Here is a 17,991-nt window from a genome sequence, read left to right as displayed (position 1 = left end):
GTTTATCAGATTTTTAAAAGGGTCCTTTCGCCAAAGTCGAAGAATCACTATTACAAGGCACACTTACGATAGTAATTTGTTTTGTGTCTATGTAATGTCTGTGACACATGCACACACACGTATGCATATATCTATGTACGACACATTAGCACATAGATGCCTTAAATTGAGCTGTCAAAGCAACCTGTATGGGTTAAATTCTCTAATATTGGATTCGTTCCCCGTAATTTACTCTTTTCCTTCTAAAGTTCTAGGTTTAAAGATCGATTTCAGGTATGTGTCAGGTATGAGTCTGTACCAATGCCTTCAGGAGACACGCGGAGGCTGAGACGTAACCTCTCATGCAGGCAAAGAGCAGGTGGATGGAGACAGTTCCCAAGAGGGGAGGGGTGCGTTTGCTCAGGAGGTGAGCCTGGCTTCCTCCGCAGACCATTTGCCCATGTCACAGCTTTAGCCTGTGCTGTTTAAAGGTGCCGCCTGCCTTTCCATAAATCCACATGAACCCCATCAGACGCTAGCCTGGTGTCTTGACAAAGTACGTTATCTGTGGGGCAGAGAACAAGCGTTCTTATACCACCTTCAAAACATGTGCAGCAGTAAAGTTCATTGACGGGGTATTTAAAAAAAAAAAGGTTTAAGCTAAATAAAAAGTATTAATTATTTTACAGACATTACTGACTTGGCATAATAATATTTCACTGGACCTTGACCATATTTCTGTCTGCAACTCCTAGCCTTATTTGCGTGTATGGGAATGAACATTTTCTGCAAAGACTTGAGGAGAAATTTAGTATATAAATATAAAATGGAATCCTGGGGCGCCTGGGTGGCTTGGTCCGTTAAGCGTCCGACTTCGGCTCAGGTCATGATCTCACGGTCGGTGAGTTCGAGCCCCGCATCAGGCTCTGTGCTGACAGCTCAGAGCCTGGAGCCTGTTTCAGATTCTGTGTCTTCCTCTCTCTCTGCCCCTCCCCTGTTCGTGCTCTGTCTCTCTCTGTCTCAAAAATAAATAAACATTAAAAAAAATTTTTTTAATGGAATCCCATTTGTTGAGCTTGTAACTGAAAAATTGAAATTCTGACCATCTAAGCACACGGAAATACAGAACAAATTTGCGATGATGTTTTAAAACTGTCAACACCAGGGGCGCCTGGGTGGCGCAGTCGGTTAAGCGTCCGACTTCAGCCAGGTCACGATCTCGCGGTCCATGAGTTCGAGCCCCGCGTCAGGCTCTGGGCTGATGGCTCGGAGCCTGGAGCCTGTTTCCGATTCTGTGTCTCCCTCTCTCTCTGCCCCTCCCCCGTTCATGCTCTATCTCTCTCTGTCCCAAAAATAAATAAAAACGTTGAAAAAAAATTTTTTTTAAAAATAAAAATAAAAAAAAAATAAAACTGTCAACACCAAACTCAATGACATTAGATAACCGTCATTGCAGCTAGCTGTATATGGCATATATAGATATAATTAATGACAGTTAAAGGAAAATACTTCAAATTTCTAGACTTGCATGTAGCAACTATCCTTTCTAAGACATCATGTAATCTCATCTCTTAACTTGTTGAAAACTCTTAATTTATATGAATTATTCCTAAGTTGCATTGGGGATCATGGATCCCAAGCCCACCCTAGAAGAAAGTCTTAATGAGGAATTAATAATGTAAATGATTTTGCTTACATCAGACGTAACTTTGATGTCAATTAGTTTTACGCAGAAGGGCATTCGAATCAACATACCTTTGAGGAAAAAATGTTCTTGGCGCGATACTAAACACGTAAGAGCTACTCTAATTATGTTTAATATCTTTGGCACAGTGTCAGATTCCTGCGGTATTGAAAATTACAGTGGGAAGGTCTTTTCCAAAGTGGTTTCTAAAACAAAGAAAGCCTATACACAATAGGCACACACGTACTGCTGCAACTTGATGTGGAACGTGAGGCCTCTGTGTCCAGGGAGGAAGATAATGACCCCTGCCCGAACTCAACTCCCTGGCACAGATCAGATAAGAGCCAAGGGATACAGCCACAGGACGTTTGGTACCCAAAGGGTGCGGTGAAATCAGATGTGGTTTCGGTAACTGGTGGCCCTTGGAGATCAAAAATGTGTGGCCCCGGTGGCAGAAAATCGTGTTCTGGTAACACTAGAGAATCACTTATTAATTCATTGATTGAGTCATTCAGTCATTCACCAAATGTCTTTTGGTAGCCTATTATCTGCTAGACAGCATGCTAAGTACTGGGGAAGCCACTCTACCCTATGAGGATTTCAGGCTAGTGGGAGAGAAAACAAGCCATTATAATATAGGGTAATAAACACTTTGGTAAGAGTTCACATTTTGGCATGGAGACCAAGATAGAAGTCTTCTCGCGTACCTGGGGAAGCACTGACCGGACAAGTGGCCATGAAAGCAACCATGTGAGTACCTGGTAGTACTCAGACTCAGGTCTGATTGGCAGCTAGACCATTAAGAGCCAGAGTACTACGAGCAACATAGTTAGCTCTTATCTCTGGGCCCTACAAGGTCATGGTTAAAGTTAAACTAAAACAGAAACAACCACTGGTTATGGAATGCCAACCACAATAATTGCTACTTATGAAGCACTAGTTTTGTATCAGGAATTAGGCGAAATGGTCTAAATTTTTGCAGTGTTATATGACCAGTCACAGTGCTAGGAATTTGTCCTGTATTATTTCTAAAAACTTAGAACAACCCTGTGAGATTGTCCCCATTGGCCCTCTTTTCCAAATGGGAAAACAAAGGATAGATACCGTTTAATAACTTGCTCAGGTTTGTACATAACAGGACTCACCCCCAACCTATAAATCCTAAATTAGTGCTAAATCTCCTCGTTAGACTGTATCGTGCTTCAGAGACTTCCGTCTACAACATAAATGGGTCAGAACTTGGGCTTATAAAGCCAGCTACAGGCAAATCCTGGAGAATTCAGGAGAAATGAGGTGAAAGCGGACTGATAGATGTCAAACATGCCTGATTCAAGTAATGGTAATGTTAACGATAGAACGATAATAACAAATTTGACGGAAGTGAATTCTTATGTAGCATCGGTGATAGCAAACACTTAGTGTTTCCACCTGACTGGCATCTAGTCTCCTTTTTTCTGGTCACAAAACCTCAGAACCCCTCACTTGTCCTGATTCTGTTTACTTCAGGAGGGATCCATTCACCCACTTGAACTCCAAGCCAAAACTCTGGGCATGAGCTCATGACCCAGGCCCAGCCATACATTATTTATATGGTTTTCAGGGTTGCGACATGACCCAGTTCTGGCCAACTGAGGGTCACCCCCAGTACTTCTTTTGTTATCTACAAAAATACCCATGCTGGCTGGACTTGTACTTTATCACCTTTGAGAACAGTCTGCTTGAGAAAGACACACAGACTGAAATGGAACTCGGGGTCAGAAGGAGAAACTCCTGATGATACCAGGATCACATTTGAAGCCATCCCACCCCTAGATTTCTCAGATAAGCGAGCCAGTGATTTTTCAGTTAAACGAACCAAGCTCGGATTGGGTTTCTGACCTTTGCCGCTGAAATTCCCTTATAATACTCCATTCTGACAGTGTGCATGCGTTAATTTATTTCATTACATCTAGTTGTTGTCACAGCCCTCTAAGGTACAGCACATCTTGCATGGGGTAGAGGTGGGAAATACCCAGGCCTATGTCCCAGTCAACAATCCGAACAAGTATACACTAGCAAACGCTAGAATCAGAATATTGTGTAATAACTCTAGCCGGCATTGCTACCCTAATCGGTATAGTTACTACTTTGGGTGCAAACAGGTGTTATTCAATTAAAAAACACCAATGTTGGGGCGCCTGGGTGGCGCAGTCAGTTAGGCGTCCGACTTCAGCCAGGTCACGATCTCGCGGTCCGTGAGTTCTAGCCCCGCGTCGGGCTCTGGGCTGATGGCTCGGAGCCTGGAGCCTGTTTCCGATTCTGTGTCTCCCTCTCTCTCTGCCCCTCCCCCGTTCATGCTCTGTCTCTCTCTGTCCCAAAAATAAATAAACGTTGAAAAAAATAAAAATAAAATAAAAAACACCAATGTTATTGCCTGACAAGTTACCTCTAAGTCTGGTATTTCCCTGGAGCCCGGTCCCATGATGTTAGCTCCTTATAGTGGAACATGACTTCCTTTCTAAGTTTCTATTCTTTGCCCATCCTGTTCATTGGGATTCCTGTCTGGGACATGAAGCATGTTGGAGTAGGGTCTGAGTAGTTCTCAGAGCAATTAGAAATAAACAAAAGCATTACCAGTCGGCGTGTCCACACTAGCAAGTAGCAGGAGTGAGCAAACTATGTGAACCTGGGTACCTTGAAGATGCCCCCAGATGAGCAGATTCTGGCCCTAGACCATGAGTAAAATACTGTCAAGAAAAACCAGCGGAAAACCTGATTTGAGGGGTGCCTCGGTGGCTCAGTCAGTTACCCGTCTGACTCTTGATTTTGGCTCAAGCCATGATCTCCATGGTTTCGGGCTCTGTGCTGGCAGCGTGGAGCCTACTTGGGATTCTCTCTCTCTCCCTTTCTCTCTCTCTCCCTCCCCCACTCGTGTGTGTGTGTGTGTGTGTGTGTGTGTGTGCACGCATGCTCTCTCTCGCTTTCTGTCTTTCTCTCCCTCTCAAAAATACGCTCTCTGTCTTTCTCTCCCTCTCAAAAATAAATAATAAAATTATTAAAGTACAAAATATTTTTTTAAAAAAGAAAATTTGATCGAACTCAAGAGCCCTATAGGATCTTGGTAAACATGATCATGAAGCCACAATTGTAGGCCCATCGTCAGGCAAAATTATAGCGCATTCTCCATGCAGGACACTTGTTTGACTGTCATGAGACATAACTCCCACTGAAGACAAAGTCACAACTTCAAACTGCAACACATCGGGAAAGAAAATCCAGAGACTTATAACTGAGATATTGGGCATTTATAGAACTAGAAATAATTAGGCAGACAAAGAAAGACTTAAAAGTCTGTGCAAACTATTTAAAAAGAAAAAAAAAATGATTTATATATAATACAAACAGGAGGTTATAAAATAATAATGGACCAAGTAAGGAACCAAGGAAAAACTTATGGTAGTTGAAATAAAAAGTTAATGCAAACAGATCCATTAATCAATGAAGGGGACAAAGTGGAAGGGGGCTCAAGTTAACTGGAATACAGACGAGAGAAATTGCCAGGGACATAACCCAAAATGTAATGAGAAGGTAAAATAATGAATGGAAATTAAAGAAGAAATTTGGAGGGAGAGCAGGATGAGAAATTTTAACTTGTATCAAATGGCTGTGCTCAAAAGAGATAATAAGTGGAAAGATAATATTCCAAGAAATGAAGACCAAGAGTTTAATCCTTTCATTAATTAAACCATTAATTAATCCTTTAATTTCCCAGAAATTAGGAAAGACAGATTTCAGAAGGAAAAGACCAGTCTAGTAAGAGATCTTTTAAAATTCTACACTTAGCCTAGTTGAAATTCAAGATTATCAAGGACAAAGAGAAAATATGGAAATTCTCCACAGAGGAAAATCAAGTTAGGAATAACTGATTAATTCAAAATTATTGAATAATTCAGATTCATGGCATAATTCTCATCTACAGGGATAGATTCCAGAAGGCAACCAAATAACATCTTCAAAGTGCTAAAGAAAAATTATTGTAAACCTAGATAAAATATTTCTTAAGTTGTGAAGGCAAGGTAAAGGCAATTGAAAAAAATATACACAGGGCTCAAAAAGTTTACTGCCTATAGACATTTGCTGGGAAAACTACTAATGCTGTACCTCTGTAAGAACGAAAACTAAACCAGAAGGACAATGTGGAATAAAAGAACAATAAAAAATCGTGTATATATAAAAAAAAATTGAAAAGGGAAAGGGAGAAAACAGATTAGGAATCAGGATGTTGGCCGTGTGTCTTTGGACAGTTTCTTTTTGTCTCTGAACCTGATCCGCTCCTGATCTATAAAATGCCATGATTGCCTGTGAACTTCATGACTTACTTGGCAAACAGTGGCAGGCAGTTTTTGGGACTGATTTCTAGCTTCCTTCAATGTTACTGGTATTTCATATCCTCTCTCTCCTGCTCTATTTGATCGTATATTCTCCACTTAAGATTCTTCTTGTTCCCTACAGCCTCGCCTAGCGAGCATTCCTCATCAGTAGGTGGGTGCTTAAGGGACACGATGTAGTTACGCTCACACACTCCTCACCATCCACATGCATGCTGACAAGTGTGGCTGTCCCTGTCCTTGACCAAGGTATCCAGCTTTCTAGAGTGTATCGATCATGGTCTGTTAGGTTGCGCTGGGGTAGCAATCAACCTCCAAATCTCGGTAGTTTAAAACAAGCAACATCTATCTGTGGCTCATGCCTTATGTCTATTGCAGGCCTGCCCAGGGCTCTGCTGTCCACACCCTTCTCTGTAGGATCTACGTTACTTCGGCAGCCACTCTCTTGAAACGTACTGGTAAGAATCAAAGAAGGAAGAGAGCAATGCAGATCCCACACTGGATCTTAAAGCTTGTACTTCCATTCATATTTCCTTGGTCAGACAGGTCACATGACCACATCTGACTCCACAGGGCCAGGAATGGCTGTCCTACCATGTGACTGGACGGAGAACCTCAAATGTTCGGTCAATAGCTCTAATAACTACCACACAGGGGTGGGGTCATTTCCCTCATCAAGTTTTGAAGAACATCTGGGACAGACTAGCTTCATTTCCTCCTGGACTTAAGTGTTCTACAACAAAGGCTGTTATTTCCCACTTTTCAGAGAGTCAGCTCTGCCTAGAAACCTTTTTTTCACCCTGACACATACCAAGAAATGTCAACTCTCCTTGGCAATAAGCACACGGGTCATCTCTTCTCCCAGGAGAGAGGGTGTTGCCAAGAGGAAGGATTCTTTTCATTCTTTCATGACTAACCTGTGAATCAGAAAACATACGTGGTGGCTCTCAATGGAATATTCTGCCGTATGAGATTCTGAATAACCTACCCGTTGTTATAAAAAAAATCCACAAAATGTCCTATGATGGTTTACCAGTTGTTATCGGTATCAGAACATACAACCAAGTTTTGGTTAAAAAAAATAGGTCTCATCTCCTTATCAGTGAAATACAAAGCTGAAATTTACATTCTGGGTTTCATTGACGTATCAAATGTTAATTTTTTTTCAATTATTGGTCAAGGTGTATATAAATATGCATTATTGATTTGTTTGTGGTTTTGTCCCTTATGGATTTCGGGTCATATAAATATGATTTTAAATCCTGGAACTGCCCATTACTAGCTAACTTATTTTTCTCAGTTACTAGGCCACATGAGTCTCATTTTCTTCACTTAAACAACTGGGATGATAATATCCTTCTAGGAGGTTTTGAGAGGATTAAATGAAGCAGTGTTTGTTTATAGAATGTCTGGCACGGTGCCTGGCCCAACACACAGTAAATATTAGGACTTCTCTTGCCTTGCATTTTGCTCAGGCTAAAACCGTGCTGCCCTGTTCGGATTGCATCCTGAAATAGGATGCCTGAGATGTGTATTTCTTCTTTCAACTAATCATGGAGAATAATGAGTAATTAGGGAATGTAAAAGCAGAATAAATAAAATTCCTGAAGACAGTTGGCTGGCAGAATGGCAGTAATTCAACGTGAAACTTAATTCTGTAGCTTGTAAATTCCCACATGATGATTGTCTCTAGAGTTCTAGAATTGCATTCCTTCCCCCTCCCCCCGACCCCCACCTCCCCCAGAAATCCACCTAAATGGCAAACAGGAAGGCTCAGGCTCACAAATCATGGATGCATAATCACCTACTCAGATTTCCACTGTCCTTTATGTATGGGAGGTGACCAAGCACCTGACACTCACAGGGACAAGCACCTGGTGTTTTTCTCCAAGGAGCCACTAGACTTTTCTTATGCTGCCTTCCGGCTGTGTCTTTTCTTTTTTTTTCACACCGTTTATTCATATTTATTCATCCTTCCTCTTTCTATGTCATCTCTTCTTCTCTCCCTTTGTCTTTCTATAACACTCCCTCCTGCCTACCTCCTCTTTTGAGCCTGGCTTCTTATTCGATATATTTCCCCAATGTTTTCTCTTGCCATTTATGACCTGGTAATTTATTGGTCGCGTATTCCACATCACCATCCAATTGCCACTTTCCTTTCAATTCTATTCATTACTTATTGGGAAAAGTAAGGCTTGCCTTCACGCTTAGATCTGTATAATCATCCTAGAATCAGAGGCCACCCTCTGTCCCTCTGCATGACCTCCTTCCACAGCAATCTTTGCAGGTGACCACCTCTGTCAGGGCCCAGCAATGGAGAGAAACCTCTTTCTTCAGAATGTGTTTCATGGCATCGTCAGGGAGCTCTGATATTTGGCAAGCCCTTCCCTCTATTTGCGCTGAGTTTACCTCTCCATTATTTCTGCTGGCGTGTCTCAGTCGGATATACTGGAGGCCTCTTCCTCACGAGCCTCCTAAAAATTTGTTATACCTGAGTCTCCTCCTGCTGTAGATACACGTTCTCTATTTTTCACTTAGTACTTTGCCCATGATTGTAACCTGTGTGTGTAAGTTTGACCCTCTTTTTGGGTCCCGGATCTCAGCCTACCCTTCATGCTCTGCCTCCCCGTAACATATGCTGAAAGGATGTTTTTTTTTTTTTTTTTTTTTTTTTTCAACGTTTATTTATTTTTGGGACAGAGAGAGACAGAGCATGAACGGGGGAGGGGCAGAGAGAGAGGGAGACACAGAATCGGAAACAGGCTCCAGGCTCCGAGCCATCAGCCCAGAGCCCGACGCGGGGCTCGAACTCACGGACCGCGAGATCGTGACCTGGCTGAAGTCGGCCGCTTAACCGACTGCGCCACCCAGGCGCCCCTATGCTGAAAGGATGTTTAATGGGCATCTGTCATCCAGGGAACTTAAAATGGGTTCAGAACACATATTACCCAAGGATAACTTCTTTCGAGCTGATTCCCCAAAAGATGCAACGGGGACAATGGCCAAGCTGTATATAAAATTAGAGCCCTAACCCCAAATCTTTAGCAGCAGGTTGAGGAAGCCAACCCATCAACCGTAGCAACAGGCCAGGAATCCAACCTGCTATCCACAAGTCAGACTTGTAGGAAGTCAGACCACTCGTTCTAGTAACAACCCAGGGAGCCAAACAATACCCCTTGAAACAGTTGACCCCAAATGGCCAAGACTTGATTAATCATTGATAGTCTTTTTAATTGCTGTCTCTACTTTTAACTTAGGATCAAGCAGAAAAAGCCAAATATGTACCACAAACCAATCACACAGGACACCCCCACCTCTAGTCAGCTGTTTACAGCTTCCCCTGGCCAACATCCTCCAATCAGGGCGCATGTGAGCCTTTCTTTTTTGTTCCTCTATAAAGCTTTCTCCCTCCTCTACCTGCCGTTGAGTGTCTCTGAAACAAAGAAGATGATGGTTGTCTCCCTTCCCATAGCAAGCTCTGAGTGCAAAGGCTTTGCCCCTTTCTCCGTTGGCCAGTCTTCATTTATTTCCATAGGTAGGAGCTTCGTGGAAGACAGTGGAAATTTTCCCATGATAGAAAACTAATTCTTACATGGAGGAAACACAGCAGAGAGACACAAATCATTTCTAATTAACACCGAGGAGCGTGTAAGGATTTATCTGGACGGGACCCTTGCCTCTCCAGTTCCATGTCTAGAAGACCACACTGCTGGGATGCTAACCGCCCCGTCTTACGGTCTTTGTGTCCAGTTTCAGACATCCTTCCCTGTTCTCTCGGAGTTCTCATCTGAACTCAGTCCGTGATAAAAAAGCATAAAGAATCAAACACGGGAAGACATTCTTCTCTAGTTTAGAGATGTATTTTGAAACCGATTCCCTCACTCCATCTCATTCCAGGATATTACTGTTATTACGTGCCAAGAAAAATCTACATCAGTTTAATTTCCAGCTAAAAGAGAAAGGACATGGTGAACTAGCTGTTTAATCAGCTATCTGCAACTTTTGGAAAGTCAGTAAAAGATCTTTTTCTTCCTGCTATTTTTTCTGTAAAAATGCATCATCACAAATGGTGGCATAACATGACAAATGAAATTTAATTTTCTGCTATTGATCTAGACTCCCAGCAGGTCAAGAGAAACAGGGCAGGGGAGGTGAAGCAGAGAAATGAAGACATTGAATGGAGAGTATTTTTTTTTAACGTTTATTTATTTTTGATAGAGACAGAGGCAGAATGCGGGTGGGTTAGGGGCAGAGAGAGAGGGAGACACAGAATCCGAAGCAGGCTCCAGGCTCCGAGCTGTAGGCACAGAGCCCGACGTGGGGCTCGAACTCAAGAGCCATGAGATCATGACCTGAGCAGAAGTCGGATACTCAACCGACTGAGCCACCCAGATGCCCCAATTTTTCATCATTTTTAAAATGAAAATCTTGATGCGGTGCGTGTGGGAAATAGGAATGAACGACGGTGAGGAAGTCCAGGAGGGGCTCTTTCAAGGGATGTCAAAATACACAAGGCGGGGACAAAGATGCTTGCTTTCAGTCCCTGGGAAATTTACAGGATACATCACATGGCAACGGCCCATCCGTAGTCAGGGACCAACAGCCCTCCAGGAGTTTGTTATTTAAGGCCGTGGTAGAAATAAATGGGAAAGGGTTTCGATCTTTCCACATTTATGCTTATCAGTTATTTAATGCCTACCTTATGCTAAACACTGTATTGGCTGCTTTTCACACATACTCTCATTTGATTCTTGTTTAACATCAACTCCTGTTAATTACCCCCCATTTTGTAGATGAAGAGACCCAGGCTCCAAGAGACAACTGAACCTGTTCAAGGTCACAGGATGGGTTGATAACAAGCCCAGCTGAGATCTGAACCGAGGTCAGCCTGGGTTAACCATGGAACAGTCTCTGGCTTCTTTGAGTTCACACGCTGCGATCACTCCGGGATGCAGCCTTGCTTGGGGGAAGGCAGGCCGCCTTGGGACCCTGCACTGGGGGAGTGGAAGCCTGGCCATCAGGACTTCCAAAAAAAAACCTGGGAAGGAAAGAAGCTTCACTAACACCTGTCTGAAAAACGAGAAAATAAACAGTAAAGTTGATCCTGATTTTGACAGCATTTTAAAAGCCTTTGGCATCTGACATCATCGTTCTAGAGACACGATTTACAGAAGATGTTTTTACCCGGAGAATATCATTAACTGCTGGGTTGTTCTCTGTCTTTTGATTCTTGCCTCCCCCGCTGAGCAGAGAACACTCTTTATCTCTGATGCACAGCAGATAAAGAGCACGCTATGTTTGTTGACAATAGGTAGCCAACTTCTTTTTCAGACGCGTAGGCAGAAAGTGGTTAAGTGACTTACCAGTTTTCATAAAATAAGTCAGAGACGGAATAACGAAGAAAGCTCAGACACTTTATATTGTCGGGGCCGGCTTCAGGTTTCCTAGGCTACAGGATCTGTGCGTCAGCCGATAACAGAATCAGTCAGAAGAGAGATATTAAATGGCATCGTTGAGAGTATCTTTCAAATTTAAAAGGGAACGATCACAAATGAATCTTTGTGGCAGAAACAAATTACAATTATTAAAATGGAATAGCTTTTATCCTTCCACAGAATAAAACTTTAGCTGACGGCTGTGTTTTGATAGACTTTTCTATTTAATTTTTTGGTGACTTAATGGAATAAAGTCATGATTTCAGTCACAACAGTATATAGAAAAGATAATTCGAGGAGATAAATACACAGAAGACTGCAAGGGTGAGAAAGTGCGGCAGAGTAAAATTTCCATACGAAGGGACAAAGAATTACAAACACACTGGGGCCATTTTCTGGTCCTCCCAATTGAATGTGCCCGTCCCATCCCATATTGGAACAAGGCAAGTCAGAAAGGGTTCAAGTTCCAGCCTCAGAGAATGCCCACCGGGAAGTCTCCGGATTTTTTCTTTGGTCAGCCGAATGTCTACTCATCTCTACAGGTAGCAAGTGATTTATATACATTAGTAACGATCCCATTGATGGAAAGGTGCCAAAAATGTAAAGACAGAAAGGGACCCTGGAAGCTACACAGGCACCTGTTCCGTTTTCCTCTGTGTCTGTATGTGTGAGAAGCCCTAAGAACTAGGGAACCAAGTTGGCCTTTGGGCTTTAAACTGTAATGTCCAGGGACACCCGGGTGGCTCAGTCGGTTAAGCGTCTGACTTGTTTTCCACTCAGGTCATTATCCCGCTGTTCATGAGTTCAAGCCCCACATCGGGCTCTGCGCTGACAGTGAGGTGCCTGCTTGGGATTTTTTTCCCCCCTCTCTCTCTGCCCCTCCTCTGCTCGCTCGCATTCTCTCTTTCTCTGTCCCCAGTTCAAAATGAATAAATAAACTTAAAAAAATAAAAATTTTCACGCAAAGCAGGTGTCTTTCACGACTTGCATTCGTAAGTGCCTAGCTGACACGTTCAGGAGCATCTCAGACCTCAGTGTATCCGGGATTTAACTCCTGGGAGACAGAACTGAGATGCAATTACTAAAAAAGAAGCTTAATTCATCACATTGCACCCTGCCTGCAGAAAGATTATACAAATGGAAGGAAACTGGCTGGATAGAAGGTAGCCCGAAGATTCCATCCAAGCACGCCGTGGGGAGAAGATGCTCTCTCAGGTCAACCAGAGCGTCCTGACTTGATTGTCTCCACGTGCACAATAGGCTGCGGAACCCAACGCTATCCCGCTTGGGAGCCCGGCAACCACCGAGAAGACGGCTTGCACTTTGCCTTCTCCCGTACTCGTCAGATCAGAACGAACATCCATTTCCCTTGAGAGCAATGTGTCTCACTACAAACGAACGCATCGCATGCTGGCCAATTTTATGAGCATGAAGCAGCACCTCTAACACATCGACGGCATCGTGTTTTTCAGCCCGCAGTGCTAAGGGCCAAATTTTGGGCAGAGTTGATCTCACTGATTTAGAAGCTGCCTTAGTGCTCTCGAGGTGGGGGAGACGCCCTGGGTGCCCCCTGCCCACTGTGAGTGCCCCTGGGCTCTGTGTCGGCTGCAGCCACGTTTACACTTAGATGGGAAGTTTGGGGTAAAGAAATAAAGGGGAAAGGTTTGCACTCAGAGGGAACATTATGAAGAAATTCATAAATGAGACACAGGAGGGACGCCTGGGTGGCTCCGTCAGTTAAGCGTCCGACTTTGGCTCAGGGCATGATCTCAAGGTTGGTGAGTTCGAGCCCCGCGTCGGGCTCTGTGCTGACAGCTCGGAGCCTGGAGCCTGTTTCGGATTCTGTGTCTCCCTCTCTCTCTGCCCCCTCCCCTGCTCATGCTCTGTCTCTCTCTTCCTCTCTCTCAAAAATAAATAAACATTTTTAAAAATTGTATAAATAAGACACACGATTATTTGAAAAAGTCAAATTTTCAAAGATCTCAAGGTCTTTTGTGTGGCAGTCATTTCATCTGTGAGGTGAACTTGGGCCTCTGCACTGCAGAATCTAAGAGATAAGTGTCATTTTTCAAACAGTCATTTGCTATACAAATATTAGTTGTCATCATTAGATTTTTTAAAAGAATTTCTTTATTGTTTTGTATGTTATTTCGAACTTCATGTAGTTGTTAGCACATGGTTTCATTCTCAAATGTATTGCATTAATAATTTGTTGTTTTGTCTTTGATTGCTTTCTAAATTTTTGATTCATAATTTTCACTGTTATAAACTGCAAATTATTACAGATTAATTTTATGTTACCCTAATACTCTTTTCCCTTTATTTAAAGTGTGTCTTTATTCCTTTTTTACCTAGTGGGTGAAAAACATCCAGAGTGAGTAGATTTTAGTCTTAGGAGAACAGACAACCTGTGTACAAAAATGTCCCCATCTGTGCAATGAATTAATTCTTATTAAATTGTATTTTTTAGCGTCAGCTCCAACTCTGTCAGTTCTACCTCCTTAGAGTCTAATCAGCTTCTTCCAGATAGTTCTACCTTTAAAGGACAAATGAGAGGTACGTATGCCTTCTAATATGTCCTAAATAAATAGATTATCAACGTCTCTCGCTAAAGTCGTGCACAGAGCTTTATCAAACTGATAAACACGAAAGGTCTACATAATTAAGGAGCGAGATTCAAAGCTGTGTTCAACAGATCCCCGAGACTGTAAATGATGAGGTCAAGGCCAAAGCAGAGCCAGATATACAAAGAGTCAGAAAAAGATGGAAATATTTGAGTGCCTCTCCTTTGTTGAGTGCCTTCTTTGGAGCTATGCCCGTAATTTTTTTCTCTTCATAACTGTAGCTTGGACTGGTACCTGAAGGAAGTGGATAATGAATGTCGTTTCCGCATGAAAAGACACACGAGTTCCCAAATATTTCTTGTATTTGCACCGCCTCTTCCTGCGGTCAGGGCTCACGGACAGAATTCACCACCCACTGTTCCACTGGCTCTCTGGAAAAGGCATAATGAGGACCTTTTGTAAAAAGGCACAAGACAGCAAAAATGGGTTCATAAAGAGCTAATATGTCAGTCAGTCGGTTGGTCTTTTGATTTATAAATTAAAAAAAAATTCTTTGGCAGGTACCCCATCGTAGCCTACGTCAGCGGACAAATATTGGATTGAGAGTAAATTACCTCTAAAGACCCAGTGGTTTTACTTCTCCAAGCTCTAATTTACTTACCGACAACCTAAGTTTAATATCTAGCACACAAGTGATCTAAAAAATAAGTCAAGCTTTCTATGTAAATCATGGAACATAATACCTGACACCGAGTAGTCCTTTAATCACTGTTAGCTCTTATTATCACCCGCAGGATACATAAATTCTCCCCTATAATTAATTCTGTCCATCGTCACTGGCACCCTAGTTTCAAAATAAAGCGTGTCCTCTGTGGCTTAGAATCCTGCCCCTGGAGTGTTTCTCTCCTTTAGCACTAAAAATGTATTCACCCCCACCTCTCTTCCTATGGGCTTCTTTTCATTCAGTGAATTCATTGTTATTAATTCATTTCTCAGTACACATTTACTATGTGCCAGGGTCTGTGCAGGGCTCTATGGCTGGTTCAAGTTTCAGCAAGAGCAACCCATCCTTCGGACTGTGTTACTCAAGGTCATCATCATCATTGCCATCATCATCATAGCTTAAATACAATAGCGTAATTCCTAGATGGTTTCATTTATCACGAGCGTGTTGGCAGATATGTAGAAGTCTCTTCCACGGTATTTTCTGTGATTCCAATTGTGGCAAATGATGTTTTCTCAATTGCTGCGTAATCACAAAAAAACCGTAACGGGAACGCGAAGCTACAGCAGACATTACACTGAAGCTACAGCCGACACTGGCTAAAAATTTGCTCCTTCAGGCTCTCATCAAAATAGACTTTTACCATTAAGTTCAGAAAAAAATACCAGGAAATATTGGAATTAGAGGCAAAACAGCTAGTAGAATGGGGCTCAGTCAGTCAAGCGTCCAACTCTTGGTTTCGGCTCGGGTCGTGATCTCATGGTTTCTTGAGTTCGAGCCCCACATCGGGCTCCAAGCTGACAGTGTGGAGCCTGCTTAGGATTCTCTGTCTCCCTCTCTGCCCCTCCCCCACTTGCGCTATCTCTTTCTCAAAATACATAAATAAATAAACTTAAAAAAACAAAAAAACAGCTAGTAGAAGCGAATGCAGAATTGGAGTTTCTAAATTCGACTAACTCAGAATTTGGTTGTCATGCTTGCAGAAACCGCAAAGAGATATTCCAATATTCAGTAAGCGTATCGGTGGTTAAAAATATACAGAGGTGGGGCACCTGGGTGGCTCAGTCGGTTAAGCGTCTGACTTGGATTCAGGTCATGATCTCACCGTTCACGAGTTCGAGCCCTGCGTGGGCTCCCTCCTGGAGCCTGGAGCCTGCTTCAGATTCTGTGTTTCCTTCTGCTCACACTCTGTGTCTCACTCTCTCTCAAAAATAAATAAATATAAAAAATTAAGAAACAGAGTTAAGATGTGAATAGCTAACACTGTCATTTTCAGGTTCATTCTTTCTCGTGTCCTTCCTCAGAATTCTCCCTTCCTTTCTCAGAAAGGATAAGAAATTCCCCATTAGTTATGACAATTGAGGGCTCCTCTCTACACGTAATTGAGTAGACCAATGTGTGGAGGCCTCCCTGTCCCTGGTCCCTTATTCTATTTCAGACCTCTGTCCCTGGGTGTGCATCCTTGTGGGAATGGCATGGCCAAGGGTGGGGTGCAGAGAAATTCAAATAAGTAAAATTACACATTCTGAATATTCAGTTGCTTCAAAACATTTCATCATTATCCAAAGTTGGGGATACACAGCACTGCTGCTTAGGGGCAGAGCATCTCCATAGGCAACCTGAGCCATCCTGATGGAATTTTAAGGTGATGATTATATGGAACCCTTCTTGTTCTCCTTCTACACACATTTCTCCACTAATGACTGTCCGAAAATATGGTGGCCAGAACTGAACACAATACTGCAGATGTGATCTCTCCTCTATGTGGATGGCACGGGCTTTGAAGTCAGACAGAATCTGGGTTCTAATCCAGGCTCTGTTGTTAATGTTGAGTGACTGTGGTCAAGTGTGATGTCTGAGCCTCGGTTTCCTTATCTGTTAAAAAAAAAAGGCAATAAATGCTGTAAAATGCTACTGTAAAAATAAGTAATGTATTGTTGCATTAACTGTAGACCCCAGCTTTTTTAGAAAAACAAAACAAAAAACAAAACTCTGGATCTTCTCATTATGTTGTCTTTGTCTTTACTGAAATTACTCCCTTAGTCTACTGAATGACGCAGGACTAAATACAATGCGTCTTTCAGGCTAACACTGAGTATTCAATTGGCATTTTAAGTATGGTTGTTCATTTATGACTATTCCAACTTGATTTTATTTTCACACACCTTGCGCACATAGATAACATGGTAAAGGAAGAAGTAATGTTTAAGAGTTGACGCTCCTCAGTCAGACATGGCGGGTTCGAATCCCAGCTCTATCACCAGCTGTGAGATGCTGGTCAAGGTGCCTAAATGGCCCAAGCCTCAGCTTCTTCGTGTGTGAGACAGGCATACGAGGACTATCAACTCGGGACCTACTAAATATTTGCTATGTATCTGCTATTATTTATAAGTACCTTTCAGTATTAAAATATCCTCAGTCTACACCATACTGCATACCTATAGTTAATTTGGAAGGAATGCTGGCTCCTAGACTTCATAGCCTTTTAAAAATGGCCATGAGTCACTTACAGGTCTGAGTACATTCATTGCTGCAGCCTAGTCTACTAATAGAATTAGTCTACTAATAGTCACTAATAGAACCACAAACGAGTTCCTTAATCTCCTCCCAGGCTCGGTTGTTCTCTTGTTATAATCCTACCCATACTGAAGTCTAGTTCACAATCTTCCCTGATGACATTTTTCCCGGTCTGTGTTTCCAGAGCATTTCACGACATTTACACATTCTCCAACACCTATCTCTGCTATGCGTTATCTTTATTTGGGTGATTCTGAATTGGCACATAGGACCATGGAAATAGAAACCATCATGTGTATTAATATCTCAGTCTTGCCCTGCTTATCATAGGATACCTGAATCAACTTGACGAGCGCCTGAACAAGTGAATGAATCCATGTTCTAGAATTTTGTTTCATTATCTGAATCAAAATAACTGATTTCGGATTTTTGCTTTCTTGTCCTTCTTAGCATTTTCCTAAAGTTTCAACTTATTCTAGATTATCTACTTGGGTCTATTTTATACGTATATTTTATGCCACATTTTGTATTTTATTTTTTCTTTTCAAGTTTGGTTATACGGTTTTCTTCCTACTTTTGTATATGTATTTTAGATCTAGGGTCATCTGAGAGCTTCCTGCGCAGCTAAATGTGAATTTCTTTGGTTGCCTTTTTTTTCCCCCGCAAGTGGGAACATTTATGATTGTATAGGTTTTTTTTTTCAGAACTTTACATTCCTCTT

General features: G+C 42.3%; 1 long non-coding RNA gene across 1 annotated transcript in view; it reads left to right on the top strand.

The window, feature by feature from the left end:
* Positions 1-14,015, top strand: part of LOC147572115 (uncharacterized) — a 390,805-nt gene extending 376,790 nt beyond the window's left edge. Inside the window, exon 3 of the long non-coding RNA XR_015246584.1 lies at positions 13,936-14,015. This is a non-coding gene — a long non-coding RNA (uncharacterized LOC147572115). The remainder of the gene's footprint in view (positions 1-13,935) is intronic.
* The last annotated feature ends 3,976 nt before the right edge of the window (positions 14,016-17,991 follow it).

The sequence above is a fragment of the Puma concolor genome, chromosome F2 (genome assembly GCF_028749965.1).
Source record: "Puma concolor isolate L17-30 chromosome F2, mPumCon1.1.hap2, whole genome shotgun sequence".
In the NCBI taxonomy this organism is placed as follows: Eukaryota; Metazoa; Chordata; class Mammalia; order Carnivora; family Felidae; genus Puma; species Puma concolor.
The sequence above is the reverse complement of the archived record's forward strand: the minus strand, read 5'-3'. Positions and strand labels throughout refer to the sequence as shown.